At 43.8% G+C, this 27,484-nt stretch overlaps 1 long non-coding RNA gene across 1 annotated transcript; it reads left to right on the top strand.

Moving 5' to 3' along the window:
- Positions 1-544: 544 nt before the first annotated feature.
- On the top strand, positions 545-27,159 carry LOC309642038. The gene is made up of 2 exons (XR_014252926.1): positions 545-4,445; positions 7,842-27,159. It is a non-coding gene; the product is annotated as an uncharacterized lncRNA (long non-coding RNA).
- The last annotated feature ends 325 nt before the right edge of the window (positions 27,160-27,484 follow it).

Genomic DNA, 27,484 nt, shown 5'->3' with positions numbered 1-27,484 from the left:
TGTTTCTACTGTTTCACCTTGCTCACTTCAATTATTTATCTTATCTGTCTGGCCCCAAAGGCATTTGATTTTTGACCCTTAGAAAAGGACCAAAGAACAGAGCAAAAAAATCTGTTGGGTTTGCTGTAAAGGTTGCTTCAGATGATATACACAATGCCTGGGCAGAGCACGGCAAGTGTTAAGTGCGCAATAAACGTAGCATCTCCGGGGCTTCCCTGGTGGCGCAGTGGTTGAGAATCTGCCTGCCAGTGCAGGGGACACGGGTTCGAGCCCTGGTCTGGGAAGATCCCACATGCCGCGGAGCAACTGGACCCGTGAGCCACGGCTACTGAGCCTGCGCGTCTGGAGCCTGTGCTCCGCAATAGGAGAGGCCGCGACAGTGAAAGGCCCGCGCACCGCGATGAAGAGTGGCCCCCGCTCGCCGCAACTAGAGAAAGCCCTCGCATGAAACGAAGACCCAACACAGCCAAAAATAAATACATTAAAAAAAAAAAACCCTTCCCTCTACTTTAAAAACAAAAAACAAAAAACAAAACGTAGCATCTCCTCATCTCTATTTCCTCATCACCATTTTGCCCCAGGTATATTTCAGGGCTGTCAGGAAGTCTTAACCTTGATGAGAGAGAAAAGAGGCTTCTGTCTTTAAGTATACATCACTTGGCATTTTACAGGAGAGACAGGCAGTGTTGCTGTGTTTGGCTGTCAGAAGGAACTGCTGGATTCGTAACAATTAAATCCTTCTTGGTGGTGGGTCAGGGTTCTAGCGACCCGGGATATGACACCCAGTAGAGTGTGTTTATGCCAGATAAGCTGTTCAAGCAAAACCCTGTTTAATCCAGCAGGCACCTTGAGGTTGCCCACCTTTAGAGGGAATAGAAAGGCAAATGTTAAGTAGAAACTCAAACTTTTCAGTCTCACAATCTACTTTCTGTTCTGTCATTGGATTTTGCACTCTGCTTGAACCAGAGAAATGAAGAAAAGATCACCCTGGGCTCTGTGTTTGCTATCAGACATGAAATCAGAACTGTAATTGGATCTGTCAGAGGAGTCCCTTTAAGAAAGAAAGAATGTACTCTATCACCCCCTCTAAAGACACTCCAGGGACACAAGAGACCAGGGAGAATCTTAATACGTGTGAGATGTGTTTCTTTTCAGTCTGAAATGTAGTGGTGAAGAGGAGTTTACAAAATTAAGAAGAAAATGTTACAATCAATACTCTGAGAATATTTTTATACCTCTAGATTGTTTTTTTCCAGATTACTAAAGAAGACCCATTATAAAGCTATATCTGTCAGCAAGACCTTTACATATCTCCAAAGTCTATAAAGGCAAAAATTTCCTCTTCCTAATGAGATTCTGCTTACTTGATTATTTTTATTTCTCGATAATTTCTTCCTAATTTTAAGAAGAAAACACCAGACTTTCTCCTGCATACCATTTTCGTGGAATATCTAAAGCCATGGTAAAAGTAGTGATTGAAATTTTAACATAGTTTTGATGCATGATATAATACCTTGCCTTTTCAGTGGTTCTCAAACTGTACTGTATATAAGGATCTCCTGGAGGCCGTGGTTTGCAGATAAATGTTTAATAACCAGCAATCTGGGGGAGAACAAAAAACCCTGAATTGTTGCATTTGCTGATTTTCACGGTGTAAATACGTCCACCAAGGCAAATTTCAGTCTACCAACGTGAAGTCCATTGGCTTGAAAATTTCTCAGATTCCTGGCATTTTAACATTCTCTTCTTGGAAGTTGGTACTTACCAGCTCCAGTACACCACTGCCTGGAGGGCTTGTGGAAACTAATATTTCTGGATTCTACCTCCAAAGATTCTGACTCATTATTTCTGGGGTGGGGCTGAAGAATTTGCCTTTTTAAGGAACTCCCTGCACCTACCAAGCGGAAGATGGTTGGAGCAGCATTTCTCAAATATGTCTGGTGGAGCCCTAGTTTAGTAAATGTTAATATTTCAGAGGAAAAATCAAAGGCTTCCGTGGTTAAATGTTGAGAAAGGCCAGGACAAGTGAAGTTCGGTAGGTTTTTTTTTTTTTTTTTTTTTTAATAATTCATTTTATTTTTTATTTTTTTAATTTATTTATTTAGTTTGTATTTATTTATGGCTGTGTTGGGTCTTCGTTTCTGTGCGAGGGCTTTCTCTAGTTGTGGCAAGCGGGGGCCACTCTTCATCGTGGTGCGTGGGCCTCTCACTATCGCGGCCTCTCTTGTTGCGGAGCACAGGCTCCAGACGCGCAGGCTCAGCAATTGTGGCTCAGGGGCCTAGTTGCTCCGCGGCATGTGGGATCTTCCCAGACCAGGGCTCGAACCCGTGTGCCCTGCATCGGCAGGCAGATTCTCAACCACTGCGCCACCAGGGAAGCCCGAAGTTCAGTAGGTTTTCTTGAGTGCAGGCCTTGTCAGTTTCATAGCATGGCCTTCTGCAGGGTGATACATCAGTGAGAGAGTACCCAGTGCAGTTTTTCAGAAAATTTATTTGATCCTAGGGCCTTTTGTCCAGGCAGGCTGTTTTGGGAAAGAATATTAGTATATACACTTTCCATTTATAGAACTAGAGTTAGACTCTGAGCCATGGGATTTTGTAAACAAATTTGTTTTCACAATGCTAGGCATGAAGTTGTATTGTAGACTTTTCAGAGGAAAGTTTAAAGTCAATGAGTAGCAAACGTGAAGTCCTTTATCTCAATATAACCTTTCAGTACCACCTCATTCAGTACAGAATCTAGGGAACAGATAGAGGGCTCCTTAGCGTGCTTGAAGCTTGTGGCCTAGAGGAACTGGAATCATTCAGTCCTCCAGTTTTAAAGCTAGAAGAGGCCTTAGAGGTTAGAGTGGGAGAATTTCAGAGCTAGAAGAGATAGAAGCAGTCATCTGGTCAAATCCTCTTTTTTCACCAACGAGGAAGCCCCCTCGAGATTAGATACCTTGTCCAGTGCTGGGGCTGAGACTGACGCCATCCGTTGCTGTCTTCACTATATTAAAATTTCTTTTCCTTCCTGGAAAAAGTTCAAGATTCCAGCTGCTTCTGATGCCTGTTTGAGTCAGGGGGCCAAAAGTCCAAATGTCCTTCTCAGAGCTGTTTTGGAATAATCCTCTTAAATTAAAGTGGATATCTGCATCCTTTGAAATTCAGATTCATCAGGGATGTTTGATTCTGATAACAGCCCCCCACCCCGGGGAGGAAAGTATGCTCTGGGGTCCAGCGGCTGCCAGAAGGCAAGCTGTCAAGAAGTCAAGCTGTCAAAGTCACACCAGCTCACGAGCTCTCTTTCTCTCCATTTTATCAACAGGACAGCTGGGAACAAAGGCACAGAGGGGAGAGATGTATGCGGAAATACAATCCCGTAGAAAGCTGGCATGTGCCCAGCTCTGTTACTGTAAGGGCAATAATATTTTCTGATGTTACTTAGGAGAGTGAAATATAAATCTCAAACAAAACACCCTTCATGTGTGACAGCAGAAGCTTCTAGAGCCAAGTTACCAAAGACAAAGCATTCCCTTGTACCCTTTAAAACGGCAGTGTCCACTTTTTATTTTACCTCTATTATGCCACTGAATTGCAATCTGAAAGGGTCTGATTGAGTTCATGGAATAATTATTCTCTTATCTCCCTCTCAGGACCTGCCCCTGCCATTCTCCCATCCTCGTATATAAGCCACAGGTGATGTAGTAAGTACTAAGAATGGTGTTGAGGAGACACAGTTAAAATCAACAAGGCTCACTCTTTCCCCTTACTAATTAGGCACATTTATTGGGTACCAATTATGTTCCAGGTACTGTGCTAGGCTAGGAGGATGCAACGTTGAACAGCAACAAACCTGGTGCCCACTCTCATGAAGCTAGGAGTCTGTGTAGGAGAAAAAAAAATCACAAAAATATACCTAAAATGACCAGTTGTGATAAATACGTTGAAAGGAAGGTGCCTGGAGCTGCGAGAGTGTGTAACATGGCATGTGACCTAGAGCAGCGCTTCTCAAATTCAGTGTGATGGAGGACAAGTTTTCCCCTCCAATCTGTCACGAACTGATGCTGGCATACATTGGGTGCCACGTGTGACTAACCACATGAGTTTGACAGCACCTGGTCTGGTCTTTATCAGGTTCAACAAGATTAGTCTACTGATCATGTGCTTGGATGTCATGGTAATATTAAAATACCATAGAAGTTTCTAAATGCTGCTTTCTCCATTTCTGTAATTATCTCCTTGCAGACAGCATTTGGACTGGCTCTGGACTGTGGACTGCCCTTTAAGTAGCCCTGACCTAGACTGTCGAATCAAGCAAGTTTTCCTGGAGGAAATGATTTTTTGTGAAGTGATCTGAAGGATGAATAAACACAACCAAGATGGGCAGGAGAATTCCAGGTAGAGGGGATACAGAAGAAGACCAGGATGGCTGGAGAGTGAGAGTGAGTGGGAGACCAGTCAAGGTGAGTTAGCTGAAAAATGCCAGGCCACACGTATGTCGGCTTCCTGTTTTCTTGCTGGGGCAGCTCTTGGAAGGTTTTCAACAGTGCACTGCAGTGTGGGAAAGACATTAGGTGAAAGTCGGAAGACCCATTCATAGACTATTGGAAAAATTCAGGTAACTTAGCCTGGGTGGGCGCAGTGGACATGTAAGAGGTAGGATATTGAGGAAGAATAGCAGGATTTGGTGGTGGAGTGGATATGGGGTTGAAGGAATGGGAAAGATCAAAGATAACTCTTCTGGTAACTTATCAGTCATCCCCATCTTCTACTCTAATGCAGACAAAGAATATTACTTCTTTTATGTTCAGGACAAAAGGAGTCTCTTTATCTCTGTGGCAGTTTCCTGGCAGGGAATGGAAGTCCATTTCCCAAGTCCTTCAGAGGCCCCGTCAATATTTTTAGATGTGCTTCACAACTGCCATTCTTTTTCCTTTAAACGTTCCATTTATGGAATTGAGTTCTTCCTTTGGGTATAAAATCTCCACTAGAATGTTTCCTCAGTTTTTTTCTTAAAGCATTAGTTCTAGAAAGTATTAATAAGTACTGGATGAAAAAGGAGTCCCATCAGAGAATCTATTTCGGAAACCCTGCTAGACAGAGACTTTTTTTCTACAAGGCTGGACTTCTCAGAGCGTTTACTATACTAATGTACGTCTTCAGTTTCCAAGAGGAGAAATAGAAGATGCGGTGTTTCCAACACTTATTTAGTTATGGGGTCCTTTTTGCCAGGAGCAGCCACTAGGCTAGTGTTCTTTGGAACATTCTTTGGGAAAGGATGCTTCACGGTGAGCAGAGGAGCCCCATCCTCAGCACCTGAGTTCGGTTTTGCGTCACATATTTTGAGGCAAGAAAAGGTTTTTTGTTTTGTCTTGTTTCTTGGTGTCACAGGACAATCTAGTTCCGTTTCATAAGGTGCTTTTACCAAGATGCTAAGTGAGTCTTTGGAATCAGAACAGCACTCCCTGTACCTGATAAACTTGCATTTCTAGCTCTGTGGTGAAAATTGCTATGGCAACTCTAAGTGTCATTCTGGGGGCAGCATCCAGTGTATCTGTCTGGGGCAATGTGTCCCACCCAGGCAATAAGTCTGGCAGGGAGAACATCAGGTGCCACCCTGATGGATTTAAGTGACACTTGTGTAATAGCAGTAAATTTTACATCTGAGTTGAGTGCAGCGCAGCAGTAGTTATAAATGATAGCTCTGTTGGCGAAGGCTGCCCTTCTTTCCCTCCTTCCTTCCTTCCTTCTTCCTGGCCTTCGAAGGCCACCAAAGAAAACAGCAAAGAAAAGGCTTTTTCTTTATTTAGTAAACAAGTTTTATGCAGCTATAACACGGGCATCTGTAAGCAGGTGAGCTAGAACAGGGTCCCTCAAACCTGAAGGTGCAGAGGAATCAACTGGGGATCGTATTAAACTCGCAGGTTTGGATGTAGTCAGTCTTTGTGGGGCTAGAGAGTCTGCATTTCCAACAGACTCCCGGGTGAGGCCAGAGCTGCGGTGAACAGAACACACTTTGAAAAGCATTGATAGATAGTTCGTTGGCTCTCACCTTTTGGCGTGCTTGCGAATCCCTTGGCCTATTTCCTACAAATGCCTCTCTTTTAGCTTTACTTCTGGAGCTTCTAATTTTGCAGATCTGGATTTTTCTCTCTCCCCCTTTACTCTCCTATGTGCATTTCTTAAGAATAAGACCAGCCTCTTCAGAATCACTGTATAATGATCAAAATCGCCAATTAACCTTGTTACAATAGTGTTACTTAATCTCCAGATATTGTTCAGATTTTTCTAGTTGTGCCAATAATTCCCTTTATAGCACACGTTACACCCCCCATCCTCCCACCAAAGTTCTGGCCCAGGCTAAATGGACCAGGGGTTTAACACTAGCAAATTAGCTCAGGCCTAAGACAATAGGAAATAATAGGCTATGGTGGGGATTGTGGCTGCCTGGGGTGAGTGCCGTGCTTGAAGGCATTTTCAGTAAAATATCTAACAACTGCAGTGCCAGCTTAAGTTGTAGTCACTCACACGCCCTCTCACTCCCACCCTCACTTCTCTCTGCCACGTCCACACCAACTACCATGACCTTGAAGTTTTAGACCTCCCAAGGGTGCCGCTTCCCCACTCATAGCTCCCTAGTTCCCCTCACAGAACCACTCCACTTGCCACGAAACATAACCACTCAGTTATTACGCCCACGAGGTAATCCATCATCCCTTCAGACAAATGAATAAATGCTGGTTATAAATGCCAGATGAGTTCATGAGTTTGGAAGCTTGTTAAACATAGGACAGGGCTTCCCTGGTGGCGCAGTGGTTGAGAATCTGCCTGCTAATGCAGAGGACACGGGTTCGCGCCCTGGTCTGGGAGGATCCCACATGCCGCGGAGCAACTGGGCCCGTGGGCCACAACTACTGAGCCTGTGCATCTGGAGCCTGTGCTCCGCAACAAGAGAGGCCGCGATAGTGAGAGGCCCGCGCACCGCGATGAAGCGTGGCCCCCACTCGCCGCAACTAGAGAAAGCCCTCGCACAGAAACGAAGACCCAACACAGCCATAAATAAATAAATAAATAAATAAATAAATAAATAAATAAGAACAAAAAAAAAACCATAGGACAAACTGTTGCCTTTTTAACGGCCTGGTGTGATGTTGGTTTGTGTTAAGGATCATGCCCAGAAAACTAAGGGTGATTTTTGCAGCTGGTGAGAACCAGTTACCATCCCGGTATTCAAACTTCCCTAGGAAAACAACAGCCAATGTCAACACTCTATAGTTTTGATTAGATGTGACTAAAAGAAACTGCTTTCTTTCAGAAAGGCGTTCTCTCCCCTTGTGTTTTGAGGAAGTTGGCTGCTCAGAAATCAGACATAGGACTTTTCTGCTAAACAGGAATCTGGGCCATCAAAGCCACAGTTAGCATCAGCGAGGGCTTGTGTCCATCCTAACACATAAGCAAGGCATGGTGCCCGCCTCTCAGCGCTGCCAGTCTGCAGTCCACAAGTTCTAACCTGAAATCCTGTCAGCCGGATGTGTTTCAGATTTCAGATGTCTTTGGATTTTAGAAAAGCAGTACAGACCGTACACCAAGTATTATGCAACACCCCAGCAGAGTCTGGGGCCATACGGCATAATCAAATACATTAATATTTCTGCAGCAAAACTATGAATATTCACCATCAAACGCAGTAACTCAAGACTAAATAGATTTTCTCTCTAGTTCTGGTGACCTAAATCATCACGTGATTTAGGTCAGCTCAGGTCTGACCTCCAAAGAAGTCGTGCAAAAACTTTCAAATTTGTTTTTCTTTTTTTTTAACATCTTTATTGGAGTATAATTGCTTTACAATGGTTTGTTAGTTTCACCTTGAAGATGCCACATGTTGCGGAGCAACTAAGCCCGTGAGCCACAACTACTGAGTCTGCACTCTAGAGCCCGTGAGCCACAACTACTGAAGCCCGCATGCCACAACTACTGAAGCCTGCACGCCTAGAGCCCGTGCTCTGCAACAAGAGAAGCCACTGTGATGAGAAGCCCACACACCACAACGAAGAGTAGCCCCCGCTCGCCACAACTAGAGAAAGCCCGCGTGCAGCAACGAAGACCCAACGCAGCCAAAAATAAAAAAAATAAAATAAAATAAATAAATTAAAAAAAAATTGCAGTGAGAAGGCAATTATTGAGTTCCTATTTTGTGCCTTATGCTTAGCTTGGGCTGGAGTTACAAAAGTGAGTGAATTTCTTGCCCTAAAGGTGTTCATAATTGGGAGGAAGACAGACAAGTAGACAAGTAATTATATGACAATGTGGAAAGAGCCACACCAGGGATGAGGAACAAGGAGCTGAGAGGGGAGAAGCCAGAGAAGAGACTGTCACCCCAGAGGCATGACATACACCTGCACACAGCCATTCCCTCACTGAGCTGGTTATAGTCTGAAATGTTCCAGTGAAAGGCAGTAACAACACACTCTCTTAACACGTGTGTGTGTGATGGGACGGGGTGGGGGGCAAACCCCAGGCTTGATTGTGAAGTGAGGAAAAGCATTGGCATAGTCTTAAATTATGGGTTCTGTTCACATTTCCAAAACACCCGGCTTGATCCAATTCCCAATCGCAACCTCACATGTGTGACACCGCCCTCTCTTTCCCCTCTCACCCACTCCACTCCAGCCATACCAGACTCTGCAGACACATGTTCACTCTGGGGCTTTTGCACTTGCGGTTCCCTTTGCTGGAATAGGCTTCTCCCAGGTAACCATGTGGCTGGTTGCCTCGCCTCCCTGAACTTCTAACCCAATTGTCACCTTCTCAGTGCAGCTCACCCTGACAATCCCCATCTCCCCCGAGTCCCGGGCTCCTTCCTTGCATTGGTTTCCCTGCCGCACTCATCACTGTGGGACACATTCTGTACTTCAATTGTGTGTTGACTAATAGTTATGCGTGTGTAACAATAGCAAATAGCTCCCTGAGGGCAGGAGTTTTGTTCTAATTCTCTGCTGCATCCCTGGTTTGGGACAGCATCTGGCTCACACAATATTTGCTAAACAATTAAATACATTTCTATGGGCAGCCGGGCCATTCATTGCTTTTTAACTACTGGTGTTAGCCAAGAGTTATTTGAGTTATTATCCTCTGTTGATAAGCAAGAAGGCCCGTAGAATGCAAATGTTACATAATCCCTTCGCATTCTTCTCTGGGAAACCTCCTCAGTCGACACTGTTCTGCTCTCAACAACATATGAGATTTATTTACACTGAAAAACTCTAAACTTTGACAGCCAAACAAGATTCAGGACTCTGTGTAAATTGGAAAGCAAAGTATGAAAGCCATGTATTTCCAGGAGGTGCTTCCAGGAGCTGGCTCATAACCTATGGCACAGTCTTACAGAGAGAGCATCTTAGGGCGGGAACCTCAATCTTGTCAGTGCCCAAAGCCATGAGCTGGGAGAGGCCAACCCACACTGCCGAATTCAGAAGAGACTGAGGAACATGCCTGGATGTGAGCTGTAAAGTTCAGAATGAGAAATGGGCCTGTTACAGGGACTAGACCGCTCTCCCGTGTGGCTTGAGCAGCACCCTGTCTCCCTGTGGGCAGATGGGCACGGGGACACCAGTGACATTCAGAAGCCTTGCCGGGGAGGATGGGATCTGCGGATGTGACTGCTCACCTTAGGTTTCCTCAGCGAGATGGTACAGTCCCTCCCTGGGATTTACCTGCCACAGGACCAGGGCCAGGGCACCTCTCTGTCTGCATGCTTCTCTCCATTCCTCCAGCTGCCAGAAGAAACATTGTTTTTATTCTGATGCATCAATTCCTTCCAACAACACAGAGGCAAATCTTGCTCTGTCCTGTGAGCTGCTTTGTCTCGTTAAGGTAACTACACATCTCTATCGTCTCCATTGATTTGGTCATTTAAGTCTGACAGAGCAAAACCTGATTTTTAATTTCTTAGACAGAACATCCAAGTACCCTCTATGGTTCCTAATGAATCAAAATAACATCACTGTTGCCTTTGCCTCCCCCCGTATCTTCTTAATACCAGACAGTGGTTTTGGAAAACAAAAGATTTCTTCCATTACGACTGTATATGTGACCGCAGAAGGTGGCTTCTAGGATATAGGCAAACTCAGGCAAATTGTCTGGTTATTTAAAACAATGTCCTTTCTGTGTAAGGATTCCTGGACACCAGATTGATGCCAGGACACTGACTGTCTTTGAAATTTATTGAAGAGACATCTAGTGGGGCTGAAGCAGAAAACCGTCACTCTGAATTCTGCCTCATCAGGGCTGGAAGATTCAGTGCCTAGAGGGACCGCTAGTGTCCTGCAAACCTCTGAGCTCGACAATGCTGAAGATTCTTTAGATGCTGTTTCCTGTTTTCAGTGTGTCAGACAAGAGTGTACTTTTATTCATAGTTTGCCATTCTTTATGAAATAAAGAAAATAATAAATAAATAGCCCATTCAGGATTTCTGTCTAGGTATTTGTAAGTTGATGAGTTTAAATAACCTTTCTGTAGAGGAAATGTTTTCTGTGGAATGCTCTATGGAGCGCCAGGATACACAGTTTCCATCAACCTATAATGGCATCAGATCTCATTTACTGAGCACTTACTACACGCACGTAATCCACATACCATATAGGTCACCCATTTAAAGTGTACAATTCTATATATAGAATGGATAAACAACAAAGTCCTACTGTATAGTACAGGGAACTATATTTAATATCCTGTGATAAACCATAATGGAAAAGAATAAGAAAAAGAATGCATATATATGTATAACTGAATCACTTTGCTGTGCAGCAGAAATTAACACAACATTGTAAATCAACTATACTTGAATAAAATAAATTTTTAAAAAGTGTGCAACTCAATGGCTTTTATTATATTTACAGAGTTTTGCAACCATCACTATAATCACTTTTAGAACATTTTCATCAACCCCCAAAGAAACCCTGTGCCTCTTAGCTATGATGTCTGAAGGCGGTCAGTTTTTAAAAATCATTTTATTGAGGTGTGATTGATATATAAAAAAAACTGTGCATATTTAATATATATAACTTGATGAGTTTGAGAATAAGTATACATATGTGAAAGCATCACCACCATCGAGGCCATAAACATATCTATCACCTCCCAAACTTTCCTCCTGCCCCCTTTATTACTATCATTATCATTATTATTGTGGTAAGAACACTTAACATAAGATTTACCCTCTCAGCAAATTTTAAGTATACAGCACAGTATCGTTTGGCTGTCGGCACTATGCTGTATAGTAGATCTCCAGAATTTATTCATCGTACAAAACTAAAATGTTGTACCCTTTGACCATCGCTTCCCCATTCCCCCCTCCCCATAGCCCTTGGCAGCCACCATTGTGCTCTCTCCTTCTATGAGCTCGACTATTTTATATTCCACGTGTGAGATAGACCATAACAGAATTTGTCTTTCTGTGTCTGATCAAAGCCTGCATTCTTAACCATTACACTTTTCAGCATGAATCTGAAGCAGGCTAAAAGGTCACCTTTCTCTCACTTTCTCTTTTTTCCTTCCTTCACTCATTCTTGCCTCCCTCCTACTCTCCCACCCTTCCTCCCTTCTCTCCGTCTTTCCCTCCTTCCAGCCTCCTCTTGGTTCTTCTAAGCTGGCAAATGTATCCATTTTCCATCAGAAGCTTGGTGACATTTGCAATGGGAGTAGATTTGCTTTTTTCAGGGTTGTGTTTATAATAGCATTTTTGGATAACCCATGGGAATTGACATGTTTCATCTTGACACTGCTAAATACTCTCCCATATGAAATCAAAGCAAATCTTTCACGTGTCACGGCTGGGTAATAGCTTTTCTTGGACAGTGTCCAATCCAGAGAACTGATGCTATTTTATTCTCCTGATGAAAACTGTTATTTGGCTTTTCCCAGCTCTTCAATTATCCTGTCTTAGACTCTCCACTCAGCTGAAGAGAGAGGTAAACTTGTTTTAAAGAACATGCACTTTTTGCTGAAACTGACGTGTCAAGATTGAGGGAGTCATTTGTTGGGAGTTGAGCAGGCAGATCCTTTTACTTTATTACAGTGTCTGCAACCTCATGACTTTCTCCAACCACCAACGATTTCTGTATTCTGGGTTTTCAAATTTTGTTTTGTTTTTGAATTAGACCTAGGAGGAAAATTTTCAAGGCTTTCAGGAAAAAAATCTGATTCAGTCCTACGTGGGGAGGTTGTGGACAAGGTAGTCGAGGAGACACTCCGTATAGGACTTGTTCTTAGACCTGGTCAGGGCCAGTGTCGTTCAGGAAGCACGTTCACTCGGGCAGGTGACATGGATGAGTGGCTCCCCACCGGGGACCCCTGGGCTCGGCCCATGAATGCCTGTTCCCACATCTCTAACTGCACTGAACACCCTCTACGTAAGGGTTTTATGTCCCCATGAGATTTGAATACATGTGCTGCAAATGTCACAACAGAGAATGGGGATAAAAGAAGATTTATCTGGAAAAAAAAAAAAAAAAGTAAGCGATTTTTTGGTCTGCCTAGCATCTCTCTCTTGGGAAATTTCCCTCTCTAGTCTGGTGGGCTGTCACTCATGTGGTGATTTCCCCTGAGGGTTAGGAATTTGAGCCAGAATGGACCATCATACCCTACTCTCCCCAATACAGTGATGTCCTGTGGTAGGCATCTAACTCAAGCAGAGCTTCAGACTCATTTTAGAGGTATTGAGCTGGGGCTGGTAAAGAGAGGGTCCCTTCTTCTGAAGATTGCAAGAGCAAAGAACCATTAACATCTGAAGCTGCTGAGATAATCTGTACTGCCACGTGGAGACGACTTGCTTAAGGAGGAGGAAAGCGGAGTCTGAAGGTGATGAAGCAACTGCATCTTAAAGACATAATCTGATGTCCTGGATCCAGCCGTGCCTGAACTCGACATATTCCTCCTTGCCTTTTCAATTATGAGAACCAATACATTCTCATTTGGTTCAAACTAATTTGAGTTGGATATTTGTCACTTGAAACTGAAAATGTCCCGACTAATACAACAACGTATGCAGAAATTTCTGGCCATATAAACAAGAAGTGAAGAAATACGCCAACACCTCCCAATATGAACCCTGCTGAAAATGCACCCTTTGTGGTTATCACATTCAATTCTAATTTCTATAAAATGTGTGTGTGACGGAGACTCATTTCCCTAAGCCTCTTAGCCAGTCATCTGCAGGATTACTTCAAACACAAGGAGGGACCCACACTTCCCACTGGGTAGGGCTGGGGAAGCCTTTCTGGAGGAAATGATGGTTACACTGACTTAGAAAGGCAGAGGGAGAAGAATGAATAATTCTGGCAGGGGAAGCCTCAGGCCAGGAGTGTGAATCAGCAATGGGCTTTCTGAGCAAGGGGGACAGCAAAAAATGTTTGGAGAACTAGACAGAAGGTTGTAGCTTGGAGTATATGGAGAGATGCTGAAGGATTTACATCAAGGGAATAAGGTCAGAGCTGCGTTTAGAGGGTTACCGTGGCATCAGTGTGGAGGAGGATAGTGTGTGTGTGTTGAGAATGGGCTGGGAACAAGCAGTGAAACAACTAGAAGGCCAGAGATAATGGTGGTCACAAGGTCGGATGAGAGGCAGCAACGTCCCATCGAAGGGCTGGCAGTGCAGCTGAAGAAGAGATCTAGAAGCAAAATCAGAGCACGTGGGTCTAGATTTCTGAGTCCTGAGAGGCCTGAGAAGGAGGGCCAAGGCAGCTTTTCCAGAAATACGCTGTGGAATCAGCCTCTCTGAATGGTACCACAGCAAAATTATTCAGGCACTTGTTAAAGACCAAAAGGAAGATTTTATTCAAGAGAAATTCCAGCAATAGGGGTTTCATGGTAGGGAAGAGAGAGAGAAATCTCACCTCCAAACACAATGAGGAAAAGTAGAAAACAAAGACTGGTGGCAGGGTGGGGGTCAGTGGATGGAAAATTACTAAGAGGAAACATGAAGGCCAGCAGGGGTCTGGCTCAACCGATGTGCCAGGATTCTTACTGAAGGTAGTCTGGGGGGGTTATTAGACATTGAGGGCGACAGGTGAGGAATTTGATCAGGTATTGAGGGTGACAGATATCAAGGGTGGGAGATTTTTGCTAAACTGTTGCAGCAGGATTCTTGCTAAGACTGGACGATGTGGGCTAAGGACAGAGCCCAAGGTCAGGGCCAAGTCAGAGAGAGAGGACTCAGAGGAGCCTGACTTAAGTCTGGTCAAAGGAGCGGGTCTTGGTCAATGGTTATAAAGAAAAATGAATATGGCAGGTCTCCGGGAGCCCTCACGGTTCCCAGGACTCCAGTACCTGCCTCCCCCGCTGCCTGGTTCAGCCTAGTGTCAGAGTGTTACCTCCCCTGCTACTCTGAACTCACAGAGGTCATGCTGGGAGGCCAGGGAGGATCGGCAGGAAGAGATGCCATTCAATTCTCCCTTAGCTGATCATCACTGGCCTTTGAAAGGCAGTTCAGAAGAGACTGGGAAGTAAAAGCAAGATTATAAGGATAAAGAGTCCTGGAAGGATTTGAAGAGGCAAGGGCAAGGTGCATATTGAAAGACAACTCTTTACAGTTGTCTGCAAGGAACAACAGTTTGACACACACAGTGCCTGCCAGAACTTTCGTAATAATTTCTGTGTAGAAATCCTAAGAGAATATATACCCTCTCTCAGCGATCTCAGATCTGCAGCCAGGTCCCTCGAATGGAGCTTCTCGAATCTCTAAAACCCACTGACTTCAAAGGGCATCACTTCCAGACTAGAAAGGTAGACATGAAGATGAACCAGGTCCCCCTTAAAATCATGTCTTTTTCAAAGTCACGCAGGCTTCCACACCTGTAGATTCATTCTTTTTTATTTATAATTAATTTTTATTGGAGTATAGTTGCTGTGTTACAATGCTGTGTTAGTTTCTACTGTACAGCACAGTGAATCAGCTATCCATATACATATATCCCCTCTTTTGTGGATTTCCTTCCCATTTAGGTCACCACAGAGCACCGAGTAGAGTTCCCTGGGCTATAGAGTAGGTTCTCATTAGTTATCTATTTTATACGTAGTATCAGTAGTGTATATATGTCAATCCCAATCTCCCAGTTCATCCCACTTCCCCCGTTTTAAAGATTCATTCGTCTTGCCATTGCCACCCCAAAAGCTCATGGGAAAATTTTCTCTGTACATAAAGAAAGAAATCATGCTCTGGCAGCTGTATCCTGAGTAATCACTTTGTGAGAGACCTATTTTTCTAGCTGTAAAGGCTATATTTGAATTTCACCGGCTGCTTTCCTAATGATTATTAGAATATTTTGGTCACGGCACCAGCTGCAGAAAAGGTAGTGATGCCACTGAATCTTTCTTTAATAAGAGAGATTTTTGCATCAGGAGAGATGTCACATTTAATGTAATGCAGATGTCTTCTCTCTGGGTGTTCCCCAATTCTGACAGCCTTATGAATCACCCCAAACACTAGTAATTGAATAAAAATGGCTTGAGATCCCATCACACACACCTAAAGGGAAACCCAGAATACCTTCTACCCACTCTGTGGAAATTCTCAGGGGTAGGGGTGGAGTGGGCTTGGTTAACCCTTCTAGGCTCTCTGCTTCTACTAAATTCTCAGTCTCATGTCTATCTAGACTCATGTGGTTTTTCTTTTCTCAAATCGAACCCAGTTGCTTTTTCTTTTGATGCCCCTTCCAGAAAGCACTTGTGCGCAGCCCATTTTTACAAAGGGTTTGAGAAAACAGGGGGATTGAATTGCCACAGAGCAGAGCAAATTCTTTAAAAGTAATCACGGGATGTCCCCACTGAGTTCGAAATTGAGATCTTCCTGGATCTCTCTACCAGTGGTTTCTCTTGAGCTCTCTTCTCCTGGGCTTCCAGATTTCATTTTCCTATACCCTCTCCCTCATGCCTTCTCTCTTTACCTACCTATTTCTTCTACCAACATATCCTGTCCCCACCATCTCAGCCTGCCTTTGGAAAGTTATTTTTTTCTTATATTTTTATGCAGAGAAATATACTTTCCTTTGACTGACTTACTGGTCTTCCTTTCTCAACAGTATCTCAGAGCCTACATTTTCACAACCAGTGGCTCTTCAACGCACTTTTGCTAAGCAAAAGACACTTCCTTCTTAAGAGAAATTTCATCAACAGATTTTGAAATAAATTGTTATTTCCCTGCTGTATTAAAGTCTATGTCGTATCCAGATTCTAGTAACTGGTGTATTAGCAGTACTTTCATAGTATTGCCAGAATAAGTCTATATTTTAAAAATCACAGAGTAAAGAGAGATAAGACTCATTAAGGCTAGACTTTAAATTCATGCTCTTTCCATCTTTTTTGGTTATTTCTGCATATTGCCTCCTGAGGAAGAGATCTTTCCTCATAAGCAGTCTCATCATCCTCTTCTTTAGATTTTTTTTTTGTAAGATAAGCCTTTATTTCCAGGACACTGTGAATTAGCTGGCGATGGCTATTAAAATTAAAATAAGAAAACTGGTGTTACATCTGATATGTGCAATAAAGTAAGGAGTTTGAAAGAGGTGAAATGCTTGCATACTTACTTATCATCTTTGTTACAGCCAGAAATTCACACCTGGAAACAAAACTCAGAAGACGGTCTAAGACAAGGTTCTTTCTGGCTTTGCATCGTAAAGGTTCATTCTTGGTCTTCCCGTTACATCTTGAGACTAAAAAGCTCTTCCTTTGGATCATAACTTGGGAAATGAGGGTTGGTCAGCCTCTGTGGCTTTAATGTTGACAGCCACTCCATAGATTATTTGAAAGTGGTTTGCATTTTCTACCTGATCATTTAATCCTGCCTCATATCACATCTCAAAAGAGATTGTTTTTTTCTTATTTGCAAAGTCTGCTAAGAAGTTCCCAGGTCAGTTTTGGTACAAATGTCCACCATCACGGAGGCCTCCCACTAGGTACACTTCCATCCTTCCACAATGGGCATGATCTGAAAATGGTTTCATGGGGTTGATGAACAAGGCACGTCAACTCCATCACTATGCATCCACTGGCATGTCAGCCTCAGGATCATCATGTAACTTCACACAGTGACATCATCAGACAGGTGGGGCACCTCCAAGGGTGCACAGGCACCAGTGGACTGGTCTAGCCTGACTCTCCAACCCTCAACCTCCGGGCCCTACCTAAGCTATGCATCTGCTTAGCGTCATGTTTCGTATGCAGATGTCTCCTGGTTTTACCAGCTAGAGTCATGTAAACATGGTAAAATTGTAATGTCTCCAGGATCTGCATAAGCAGGGACCCAGCACCTCTGAAACTGTTCCTGGCCATCTCTACAAGTTTCCCTTAAGGGTTTTATAAGTGTCACAGAGTAGTCATTTGGTGGCCTCCCGTGCTCCTTCTTCCTCTTATTCCAGCTCCCCTCATCATTTATATGTCAGCTGTTTCATTGTAATAAAAATAGTAAACAGAGCAGAGGCACTACTACGTGCTGGGAATTATTCCATAGCCATATACGTTTTAGTCATTTAACCCTTATAGCCACACGACGTGGTAGGTCTGCTCTATTATCCGCATTTTCTAGATGAGAAAACTGAAGGCCAGAGAAGAGCCAGCAAGGGAGTGGTAGAACCCAGAGTCCATGCCTTTAACCACTTTGCTATTGGTGTGTTGAGTCATGGTAGGTGTTGACTTAAACCCTATAAACGAGGACACAGGTCTTGACATGAGTCAGTCCTGGATTTGAATCCCAGCTCAGCCACTTATCGTGTAACAAGTTACTTCACTTCTTTGGCCCTCGGTATCCTCATCTATAAATGGGGATGATATGAGGACTTTCCTCATCAGATTCTTGGGAATATTCAATAAAATAGTGCCCGTAACAACATTAAGTGGAGTCCTTGGCATGTTGAAGGCATGCAATGAATGTTAGCTCTGAATATAATAGAGTCATTTTTTTTTTAATACTAATACCCTTTTTATAGATTAGCAAACTGAGACTTGGAGACGTGAAAGACTTTCCCCAGGTTAAACAGCTTTAAAGATGCAGTCTAGGCTTGAAACTCAGCTCTGGGACTCCAAAGTGTGCGTTCTTTCCATCCATACCTCTCTGGTATTGCTGCCATGAGCTCCATCAATGCTGAAGAGCACGTAACAGAGGCTATGTGGGATGTGGTTTTGCTCAAGAAACAGACTCTGCCCTCATCTTATACACAATTACCTGTGATAAGAGCCACGTGTGAGAAGTTCCAATGCGTGGAATAAATGACGTGTGAAGAGAGTGTTGAGCAGGGTGAGGCCATGTGACCATAAGCTCAAATCTTTTCTGGGTAGCTTGAAATTTTTGGCCGAGTGCCTAAATCTTCATTTCACCTCTTGCTGTGGAGCTCTTGTTTTTCTTTAAGCCCAAGAGTCCAACTCCACGGGTAACATAATATCATGTAAATGAGGGTAGTCTTGGAAGGCAGGCTGCTTGTCATACTATAGTTGCTTTGTTGCTGTAATGAAAACCACATGCTTCATGGTATTTTTAGATTAGTTAATATTAGCAGGTCAGAAGCATTTTTATTTAGATATTACTATTCCAACTGGGCTTCCTCTAGTTACTTCAAGAAAATTCAGAATTTCTACCGAATGTAAGCTTTCAGGAGAGTGCAAAATGGAATGTAAACAACCAGCACTTTCCCCTTGACTCTTCCGGTTTCCTCATGGAATTTGCATTTGCTTCCCTGAGTCTTTGTGAAAGGAAAGGCTGACCCAGGGGCTTGCTTTCAGAGAATGGTGGAGCAAGTAACAAGGTGGAAGCAATGATGAGGAAAGACTTGAGTTTGTCCTGGAGGCAAGAGAAGAGGGTGGAAAAGAGGAAAGAGCGGGGAGAGAGGGCTGTCCAACTACCTTGCGGACTTCTTGAAATTACTGGCATGGTATGGTTTTTTTTTGTTGTTTGATTTGTTTCATTTTTATTGTTTTAAGAAAGGTAGGATCATTCCATTCCATTCTTGAGTCCCCTTTGGAGTTGTGTGAATCTCTAAATTTGCTTCTTTCAGAGAAAGTTTCTTACTTCTTGGGAAAGGCCCTTAAATTCCTTTCCTTCCTGAATAAATCGTACCTCTCCTTCTCCAGCCCACATGAAATATCCAATGTCTCTGTGACTAGAAGAGTAAAAATGCCATTCCACCCTCCTTAGAGAGAAACTGAGAGAGGACTTTGACATCAAATGTAATGATGTCATCAAGAGCAGTGATCTCCATCCTTAGGGTAGGTCTTTGTGGACCCAAGAAGTGACTGATGGGCATGCTCTCCTCTGCCCAGCAGACTGGGGGCAAAAGAAGTAAAAGAAAGGAATGATCAGGGTCCCTCATAACAATGTCAAGGACAAAGACCTTTCTGCCAAGGATCAGTTTATGCCAGGCCCACAAAAGCAATTGCTCTACCACTGTTGGTAGAGGGTAGGGCTGATGAGATTTTGCTTTATCCCATGTCTTGGGATTGTATTAAACTCAATAGTTATACATAGGAAACTGCTGAATTTTCCCCACCATGATCACCTTGAAAACATACACTGCTCAATCTCCTTTCCCTGTCCCCTTCTGTAGCCTGGTCATTTTCAGATTAAAAAAAAACCCCTAAAAAACCCAAATCTTATTTTGATAATCATGACTTCCAGTATTAAAAGATCCAATAGAGTCTAAATCAAAACTTTGATCTCAGAGCCAATTCAAAACTTCTCCCATTTCCATAGCCTAGGCCTGACCCTTGGCTGGGGGTCCCAAAATGAGGGAAAGAGGGTCTGATCTTAGCATCTGCTTGCTCATTATTCTTTCTGATGCACTCCCCCTTCTCCATTTGCTTAGCTACCTTTGGTTTCTCTGGGGCTGGGGAGCATGAGTAAAGGAGAAAGAGGGCAAATAGGCTTTTCAAGTACTTGGTGCTCTTTGTGATTTCCTCTTGGCTGGCATTGCCAAGGTGTCGGACACTTCATTGCTCTATTTTACAGTGGGCACTTGTGGGTACTCTATATTGGGACCTTTGTGCTGCACTGGTTCCTGTATGGGTGATACACTCTTCAACTGATCTCTTGTGACCCACTTTCCTCTTTCCACCCCAACTCCTGTCCCAGTGGTTGTATCTCCAGCCTCATACTGCCGGGGTCCCCTGGCTCTGGCAGGCCACCCTCTAGGGTGGGTCTTTCAAGATATTTTAACATACATTCCATAGCGTCCTCCAGACTCACGAAGACTCGTCCATTCATGGTCCACCGTGCCGAGAACAGGCAGGCTGCCCCCTCTGCTATCTCTGTCTTCACTTGCCCTCTCGGGCAGCTTCCGGCAGGCTCCTGCCTTCAGAAACGATCTGTGGCAGGCTGTGGTCTCTGTTCAACTATGTCCTCAAGCCTTCAAGGACCCATGTCGGTCTCTCCTTTGGTGAAAGGAGAAGAGTCAAGTGACCTCTATTCTTAGGGATTCCCGTCCACAAACTCCCTTTGGGGATTCCAAGTCTCAAGCCCCAGATCAAGAAGCAGAATATTATCAGAACCCCAAAGCACCCCTCATCTTCCTCTCTAGTCACCCTAGACTTGCAGCAGCATAGATTCGTCTCCTTTTATATAGTCAGGAGGTAAAAGACCAGTCTGGCCACCTTGTAGTGAGTTTTGGTGTCCAACATGTCCCTGGACGATTGAGGAAGGAGATGCTTGTTACTTATGTTTTCACCTTAGGGGCTTCAGTCAAAATGTGGACAGCAGGAAAAGTTCCGTTTGCACCTAATGGAAATCTGTAAATTGAAAGTTCGTAAGGAGTGAGCTTTCTGTGCTGACTCCACTTTGAGACTTCCTCATGAGTCATTCAGAAAGATTCCCAGATTGTACAATCTCTGGGAATTCGTATTTGTTCTCAGAAGCTGTCTGCAAATGTGTATATGTCTGCATCAACAATTACTTGCTAGATAAACAGAAAAAGTAATAGACATGTCTACCGTGGTGGGAAACCATATAGAGCTGTAGCTAAAATTCACTGAGCACTTCTTCTTTGCTAAGCTCTGTTCTGTGCGTGTTTTAACTCTTTAAAACCTCACTACTCGGAAAGGCTCACTAATATTATCACCATAACACAGATAAAGAGGCTGAGGTGCAGAGAGGGTAAGAAACATGATGAGAGTCACACAGCTGGGAAAGTCAAAGCCATTTGCAAGCGCTGGTCACTTGGCTCCAGAGTTCCTGCTCGTAACCACTCTTCTATTCGGGGGGTCCAGACTTCCCTGAGGAATCATGGGTTTCCCCATTGCTGTCTTCCGGATAAAGCTCCTCTGAGTTTCCTTAGTGGAATGACTCAGACTTAGGGAAAGGTACCACAGGAAAGGTGATGACTTCTGGGTCAAGACCAGATCTTTTGGGTAATAAACTAGATTGAAAGCTAGATGTCATTGCTCTGCAGAGTGGGAAGAACAAGGCATTTGGAGATGTGGGAGCCTCGATGGGAACAGGCTTGTGCCCATGATGGAAACCCCATAAGAAAAGTCTACTTTTGGGATATTTCTCCCTTAAGCCATGAGAAGACTCATAAGCAGTATATGGATTTAAGTTTTGCAAGGAGAACATATATTCTTGGTTTCTTAAATTATCCCAGTTGTTCAGACAAGACCAATACCCCTCTAACTCCTCTGTGGCGACACAATGTAGAATGAAAGTTCTGGGCACTTGATTGAAGTGTGCTTAGCCCATCAACCTCTTTTCTGAGCCCATGAGAAGGGAGAGGTACCCATTGAAGGGGGTTACCTGGTAGTTCCTGATCGTGACCAATGCGGGAGAGGCAGGGGCCCATGGAGAGTAGAAAGGAAAACACGGTGCTCAGAAGCAAGTTCTAGGTGAAGAAGGGATGTAAAATCAATCTCCCCTTCCAATATGTTCTTAGGGAATCTGACCTGTATGAGGGGAGGGGGAGGAAAGGAGGATGCTTGGGTTAGATCTTTCTTCACTGAAGACCAAGACGACTGTGGCTTGGTCGCATGATTTCAAAGATAGCGAGTCAGAGTGAATCTTGTGTAACCCATCAAATGGGATTTGGTGGAAACGGGATTGAGAGGCTGCTGGATGAGCAGGGGCAGGAGGAGGGCAGGCAACAGCCTTGCTTGGGATCCTGGCTCAAGTGTCTAGGTGAGCAGCAGATGGTATTCAGAAGGAAAGCCAGCAGTATCCACTTCAAGGGAAAGGTGGAGTCTGGGCTAAAGGGGGGTGGTCTGGCCATGAAGACAACTACAGTGTCAGAAACAGCAACTGAGAAAAATATCCTGGAGCGTGCTCCAATATGCCTGACTTTTCCTGCAGTAACTGTCATTGGAGGACCAAATAGCAAAAGAACAACATTTACTAGTCTTCGTTCACTTCGCAAATATATACTGGATGCTTCATGTGTCTGGCCTTGCACTAAGCCCTGGAGATACCATGTCATTAGAAGGACACGATCTCCGCTTACAAAGAGTTCAGGGTCCAGGGGACGCTCTGACAAATCAACATGATGGTTTGTTGTAAGTGCTTTGATAGGTTATGCACAGGCCCTGTTGGGTCCTAGGAGGGTAGACAATCTAGACATTAATTGAGGGAGGTTGACAAAGAACACTTCCTGGAGGAATGGCATCTATAGGGAGGTCTGTAGGATGAGTTCTGTCAGCCCGGAAAATGGGGAGGTGGTAGGGTTTATTTTTTTCAGGCAGATGAATCTCAACTTGAGTAAGAGCCAGAGGAAGAGGAGCCCTGAGGAGCCTGATATGACTAGAGAGGACTGTGTCAGCAGGAAGTGGCTGGAACTGAGGCAGGGACAGACCATGTTGGGTTTTATAACCAGCCTATGGGGTAGGTAGTGCTGTCAGCACCTTACAGTGGAGGCCAGTGAACGAAGGGAGTTCAGTGACTTGCCCTGAATCACACAGTACAGGTGGCAGACCTGGCATTGGATCTAATATCTACCTTACCCCAAACATGGAGCTCTTTCTATATTACTCCTTTGCATCTTTTTTTTTTTTCTTCACCTTTACTGGAGTATAATTGGTTTACAATGGTGTGTTAGTTTCTGCTGTATAACAAAGTGAATCAGCTATATGTATACATGTATCCCCATATCCCCTCCCTCTTGCATCTCCCTCCCACCATCCCTATCCCACCCCTCGAGGTGGTCACAAAGCACCGAGCTGATCTCCCTGTGCAGTGCAGCTGCTTCCCACTAGCTATCTGTTTTACATTTGGTAGTGTATATATGTCCATGCCACTCTCACTTTGTCCCAGCTTCCCCTTCTCCACCCTGTGTCCTCAAGTCCATTCTCTACTTCAGCATCTTTATTCCTGTCCTGCCCCTAGGTTCATTAGAACCACTTTTTTTGGTTTGTTTTTAGATACCATATTCCTTTGCATCTTTATTTTGAGAAAAGTTTAACTAATTAAAATTTATACCCAAATAACATGTTCATCTCCAATAGACCCCTCTGCCCCATTTTGACCCAGAAGTCATTGCATTTTCTCAGGATTAAACAAATTGAAATGTATTAAAAAAGATTCTTCCCTGATCCTGATGGAGGCAGCAAATCACCGAGAACTTGACTCTGCTAGAATGGCCGTGAGCACGAGCTTGGAAGAGCCAGGCAGCATTTGTATTCCAAGGGCGAGAGTCCAGAGAGAAAAATGCACAGCAGTTTCTTTCATAAAATGTTTAAAAGGACTAGTTTGTTCATGAGCTTGGTTGATTAGGGTCAGGAACTTGAAATCATAATGCTGAATGTATCAGAAAAATTCTGTGTTTGCTCACTGCCCCTGCTCTGAACAGGCTTCTAACTTCCAGCTCTAACATCTCAGGGGTTGGTCCTCGGGAAAGGCAAGCTGGTTTGAGGTTTTTAAATTTTTTTCTTCTCTTTCCAGTTTGGGGCAAAATCCAGTATAACTGTGGCATTTACCCACTGATAAGTGAAAAATCAAATTCACTGAAAACAATGAGTGCTGTCCTAGTTCCTTAGAACTCATAGTACTACACCTGGGTGGTTGCTTCCTTGGCCAAACATCTGATGACAGTCTTTCCATATTGTCACAGGGCTTTCAGCTCCAGTCTCTTTATGTCTCCCTCCCCCGGGGCCCTGCAGATCCTGGCTCGTCTTGGAAAAAATTGAGAAGTAGGCAAAGAATGCCTCTGGGGCTCCGAACCTTCTTTTTCTTCCTCTTCCCATGGGGCCTCACACTCAGTGAATCAGGTGCCCAGCATCACACCGTTTCTCTCTCCTCTTCCACCAAGATGATGACCAAGAAAGAATCTCAAGCTTCACTGTTGGAAGAGAGGAAGGAGTAACTTCGATGATGATAACAGCTTACACTTAGGTAGGGCACACTCTGTGCAAGACACCTGGTTCTCAGAGTTTTGTGTACATTGGCTCAATGAATTATCCCAATAATTCTATACACCAGAGAACGTCATTATCCCCCTATGTTACAGAGAGGTTAGTTTAATGACCCAAGGTCATAGCGTTAGAACGTGGTAGAGCCTGATTTGAACCCAGGACGTCTGACTTTGTCCATGGGCTCAGCCAATGTTGGGAGAATGGGAACGATTCACTGATCTAGATGTGCACTGTTTCATTTAATGCTCCTAAATAGTTTTGATATACAGTTTTATAACCCTATTTTACAAAAAGGAAGACAGAGAGGAAAAGCGACTCGCTGAGATTTCATAACTAGTAAGTGGTGGAGGAGGAATTGGAGGCACGGTCTGAATGACTGCAAATTCCACGTTTTGTTTACCACGGCATGCCCGTATCCAGGTCATCAATCACAGGGTGTCAGATTTTGTGCTTTAGTTTCAGAGTATTAAGTTAGATTATTGGAGTTATGATCCTTGGGGGTGGGACTTCGGGTAGCAACTAGGAGGCAGGAGAAACATTTTCTTTGGGAGTCGGGGGAGTGGGCACTGAGACCTTCTTGGACGTCGAAGTTACGGTTTATAGGCTGGTGACTGCTTGGCCGTCCTAGCATGCTGGCCTCATTCAGAAGCTTCTTCTCCTCAGTTCTAACCCACGGTACTTGACTCTCTGTGCCCCAACAGCACACAGCCTCCCCAAAGTGGCTATGACTGAAAATCAACTCACTTTTTTTTTTTAACATCTGTATTGGAGTCTAATTGCTTTACATTGTTGTGTTAGTTCCTGCTGTAGTTTTAAATCTCCTGATGGGTTTAAGCGCATCACCTAAGCTGGAAACGCCCCTTTCTCCTTCACCTGCCACATTTAATCAGCCCCTGTGTTCTACAGATCCTGCCTTTTACAGACATCTCTGGTCTATTCTCTTATACGTCATCGCTCATCCTGTCTTTGTTCACCATCCTCACCTAAATGATTGTAGGGGTCTCCCAAGTCACCTCCTCACTCCTCCAATTGTCCGGAACGGCTGCCCCTGGAGTAACTGCCCTACCGTGGAAACTGATCATATCACTTTCCTGCTCAAAATCTGTCAGCGGTGGGTCCCAAACACTTATGCAGTATTTCCTCAAACTTCAGACTGTGGTCTTCAGTAACTTTATTCTTGGGGCTGATGGGGTCTCTCAGACATTTAAAAATAATCCTTTATAAAAAAAAGAATTCTCCTTGTGATGAGAACTCTTAAAATGGTTTTATCCCAATATTGATGATGTGACCTTGGGTCAGTTGGCTAATGGTGCCCACCAGAAGAAAAAATATTTTATTTTGCTCTAAGGGACATTATTGGTAAGATTAGTAACATATTTTGTTAATATGCCTTGTATTGGGTTTTACTTTGTAAATTTGTTTTGGTTTTATTGTTGTATAAGGATTATAGACATTGAGAAGTCATACCCGGCTTATGTTTTCATAGATTTAAATAATGTTGTAACAAAAATAAGTTGTCAATACTAAGAATATTTCATCGGCTCTTTCTTTTAATGTTGATCCATACAAGTTCAGAAACACTGACCTGTAGGGTCAAGGGCAAACTCCTTAGAGCAGCACGTGTCTTGTCTCCATCACCCTCCAGCCTCCTTCCTGCACCTTCCCCCATGCCTGCTTCTTACTTGACTAGAGTTCCTTGACAGTAGGAACGATTTCTTATTCGTATTTGTACCTACATGCCTGACAATGAGTGAAGGAAGGAAGCAATGAACATGTGATGGAGGCAAGAGAAAAAGGGAGAAGGCTATTCTATAGACCTAATGGCCAACGCCTAACATTACTTTAAACAGTAAGTTTCCTGGGACACCTTCTAGCCTCTCCTATGTGTTCAGCCACACCTTTCTTATTTTATGTATTAAATGATTAAGTCATTTACAGGGGGAGAGAGGAAGAGAAAGGTTCAAAACCAACACCCACAGGGAAAGGCTGGATGCAGCCTGTATCCTGAGGGAAGGAATCATCTCCCCAAAGTGTTTTCAACTTGGAAATTCTCAGGGGCTCAAAGAGAGACTGTCCACACTGCCCCTAGTCCCACAACATGTCAGCTGCTCCCCTCCCACTCTCTTTAGCTTCTAAAAGAAGAATGATTCGTTTAAACAGGCTTTTATGTGTACTTTATTTTCAGCCCAGAAAGTATTTGCTTTTAATGTTTGTATATGGGCATGTGAGGTCAGATCAGCTGATGACCAGAGGCAGACACCCAAACATCCCTGCAGCTGAAGTGGACATAGTAACTAGCAAAAGAAGCTGGACAGCTTATGTTGAGCTCCTGTCAGCTCCAAAATTCTACTTGCTGAGCGACAATCAACTCTAGTGGGTCGCTGCTTTCATACCATTCTCATAAGGAGGATTTGGGTGTACTCTGCAGCAAATCTCATCCTCTCAAACAGAACTTTCTTCCTTCTCTTTTTTCCCTCCTTCTTTCTTTCCACCATTCAATAATTGCCTCATGTGCCAGGCACCACGCAAAGCCTGCCTAGCCATCGATCCTGATCTGATACAACAAAATTATCAAATAGGTTCTTCTTGAATCTCCATAAATCTTTACAAAGAGATTCGGTTGTGACATAAGAGGGTGTCAACCTTTGTTCTCTTCCTAGACGTTTGCCTTTTTTTTTTTTTTTTAACATCTTTATTGGAGTATCATTGCTCTACAGTGGTGTGTTAGTTTCTGCTTTATGAACAAAGTGAATCATTCATACATATACATACATCCCCATATCTCCTCCCTCTTGCGTCTCCCTCCCACCCTCCCTATCCCACTCCTCTAGGTGGTCACAAAGCATGGAGCTGATCTCCCTGTGCTATGTGGCTGCTTCCCACTAGCTATTGATTTTACACTTGGTAGTGTATATATGTCCATGACGTTTGCCTTTTAATGCTGCTTGTGGAGACGAGGAGACCTGGGTCCTCCTAGTTCTGTGAACTGGGGCAGGTCCTTCACCTGTTTTGACCTTAGAATCTTCTATAAAATGATGATGGGAAAATACCTGCTTTTTTTTTTAAACAGGAAGTGCAGTGATGAAGATTGATTTTTTTTTTTTTTTTTTTTTTTTGGCCCCGCTGCTCGGCTATG

The sequence above is a fragment of the Balaenoptera physalus genome (genome assembly GCF_965194825.1).
Source record: "Balaenoptera physalus genome assembly, chromosome: 13".
Classification (NCBI taxonomy): domain Eukaryota; kingdom Metazoa; phylum Chordata; class Mammalia; order Artiodactyla; family Balaenopteridae; genus Balaenoptera; species Balaenoptera physalus.
The sequence above is the reverse complement of the archived record's forward strand: the minus strand, read 5'-3'. Positions and strand labels throughout refer to the sequence as shown.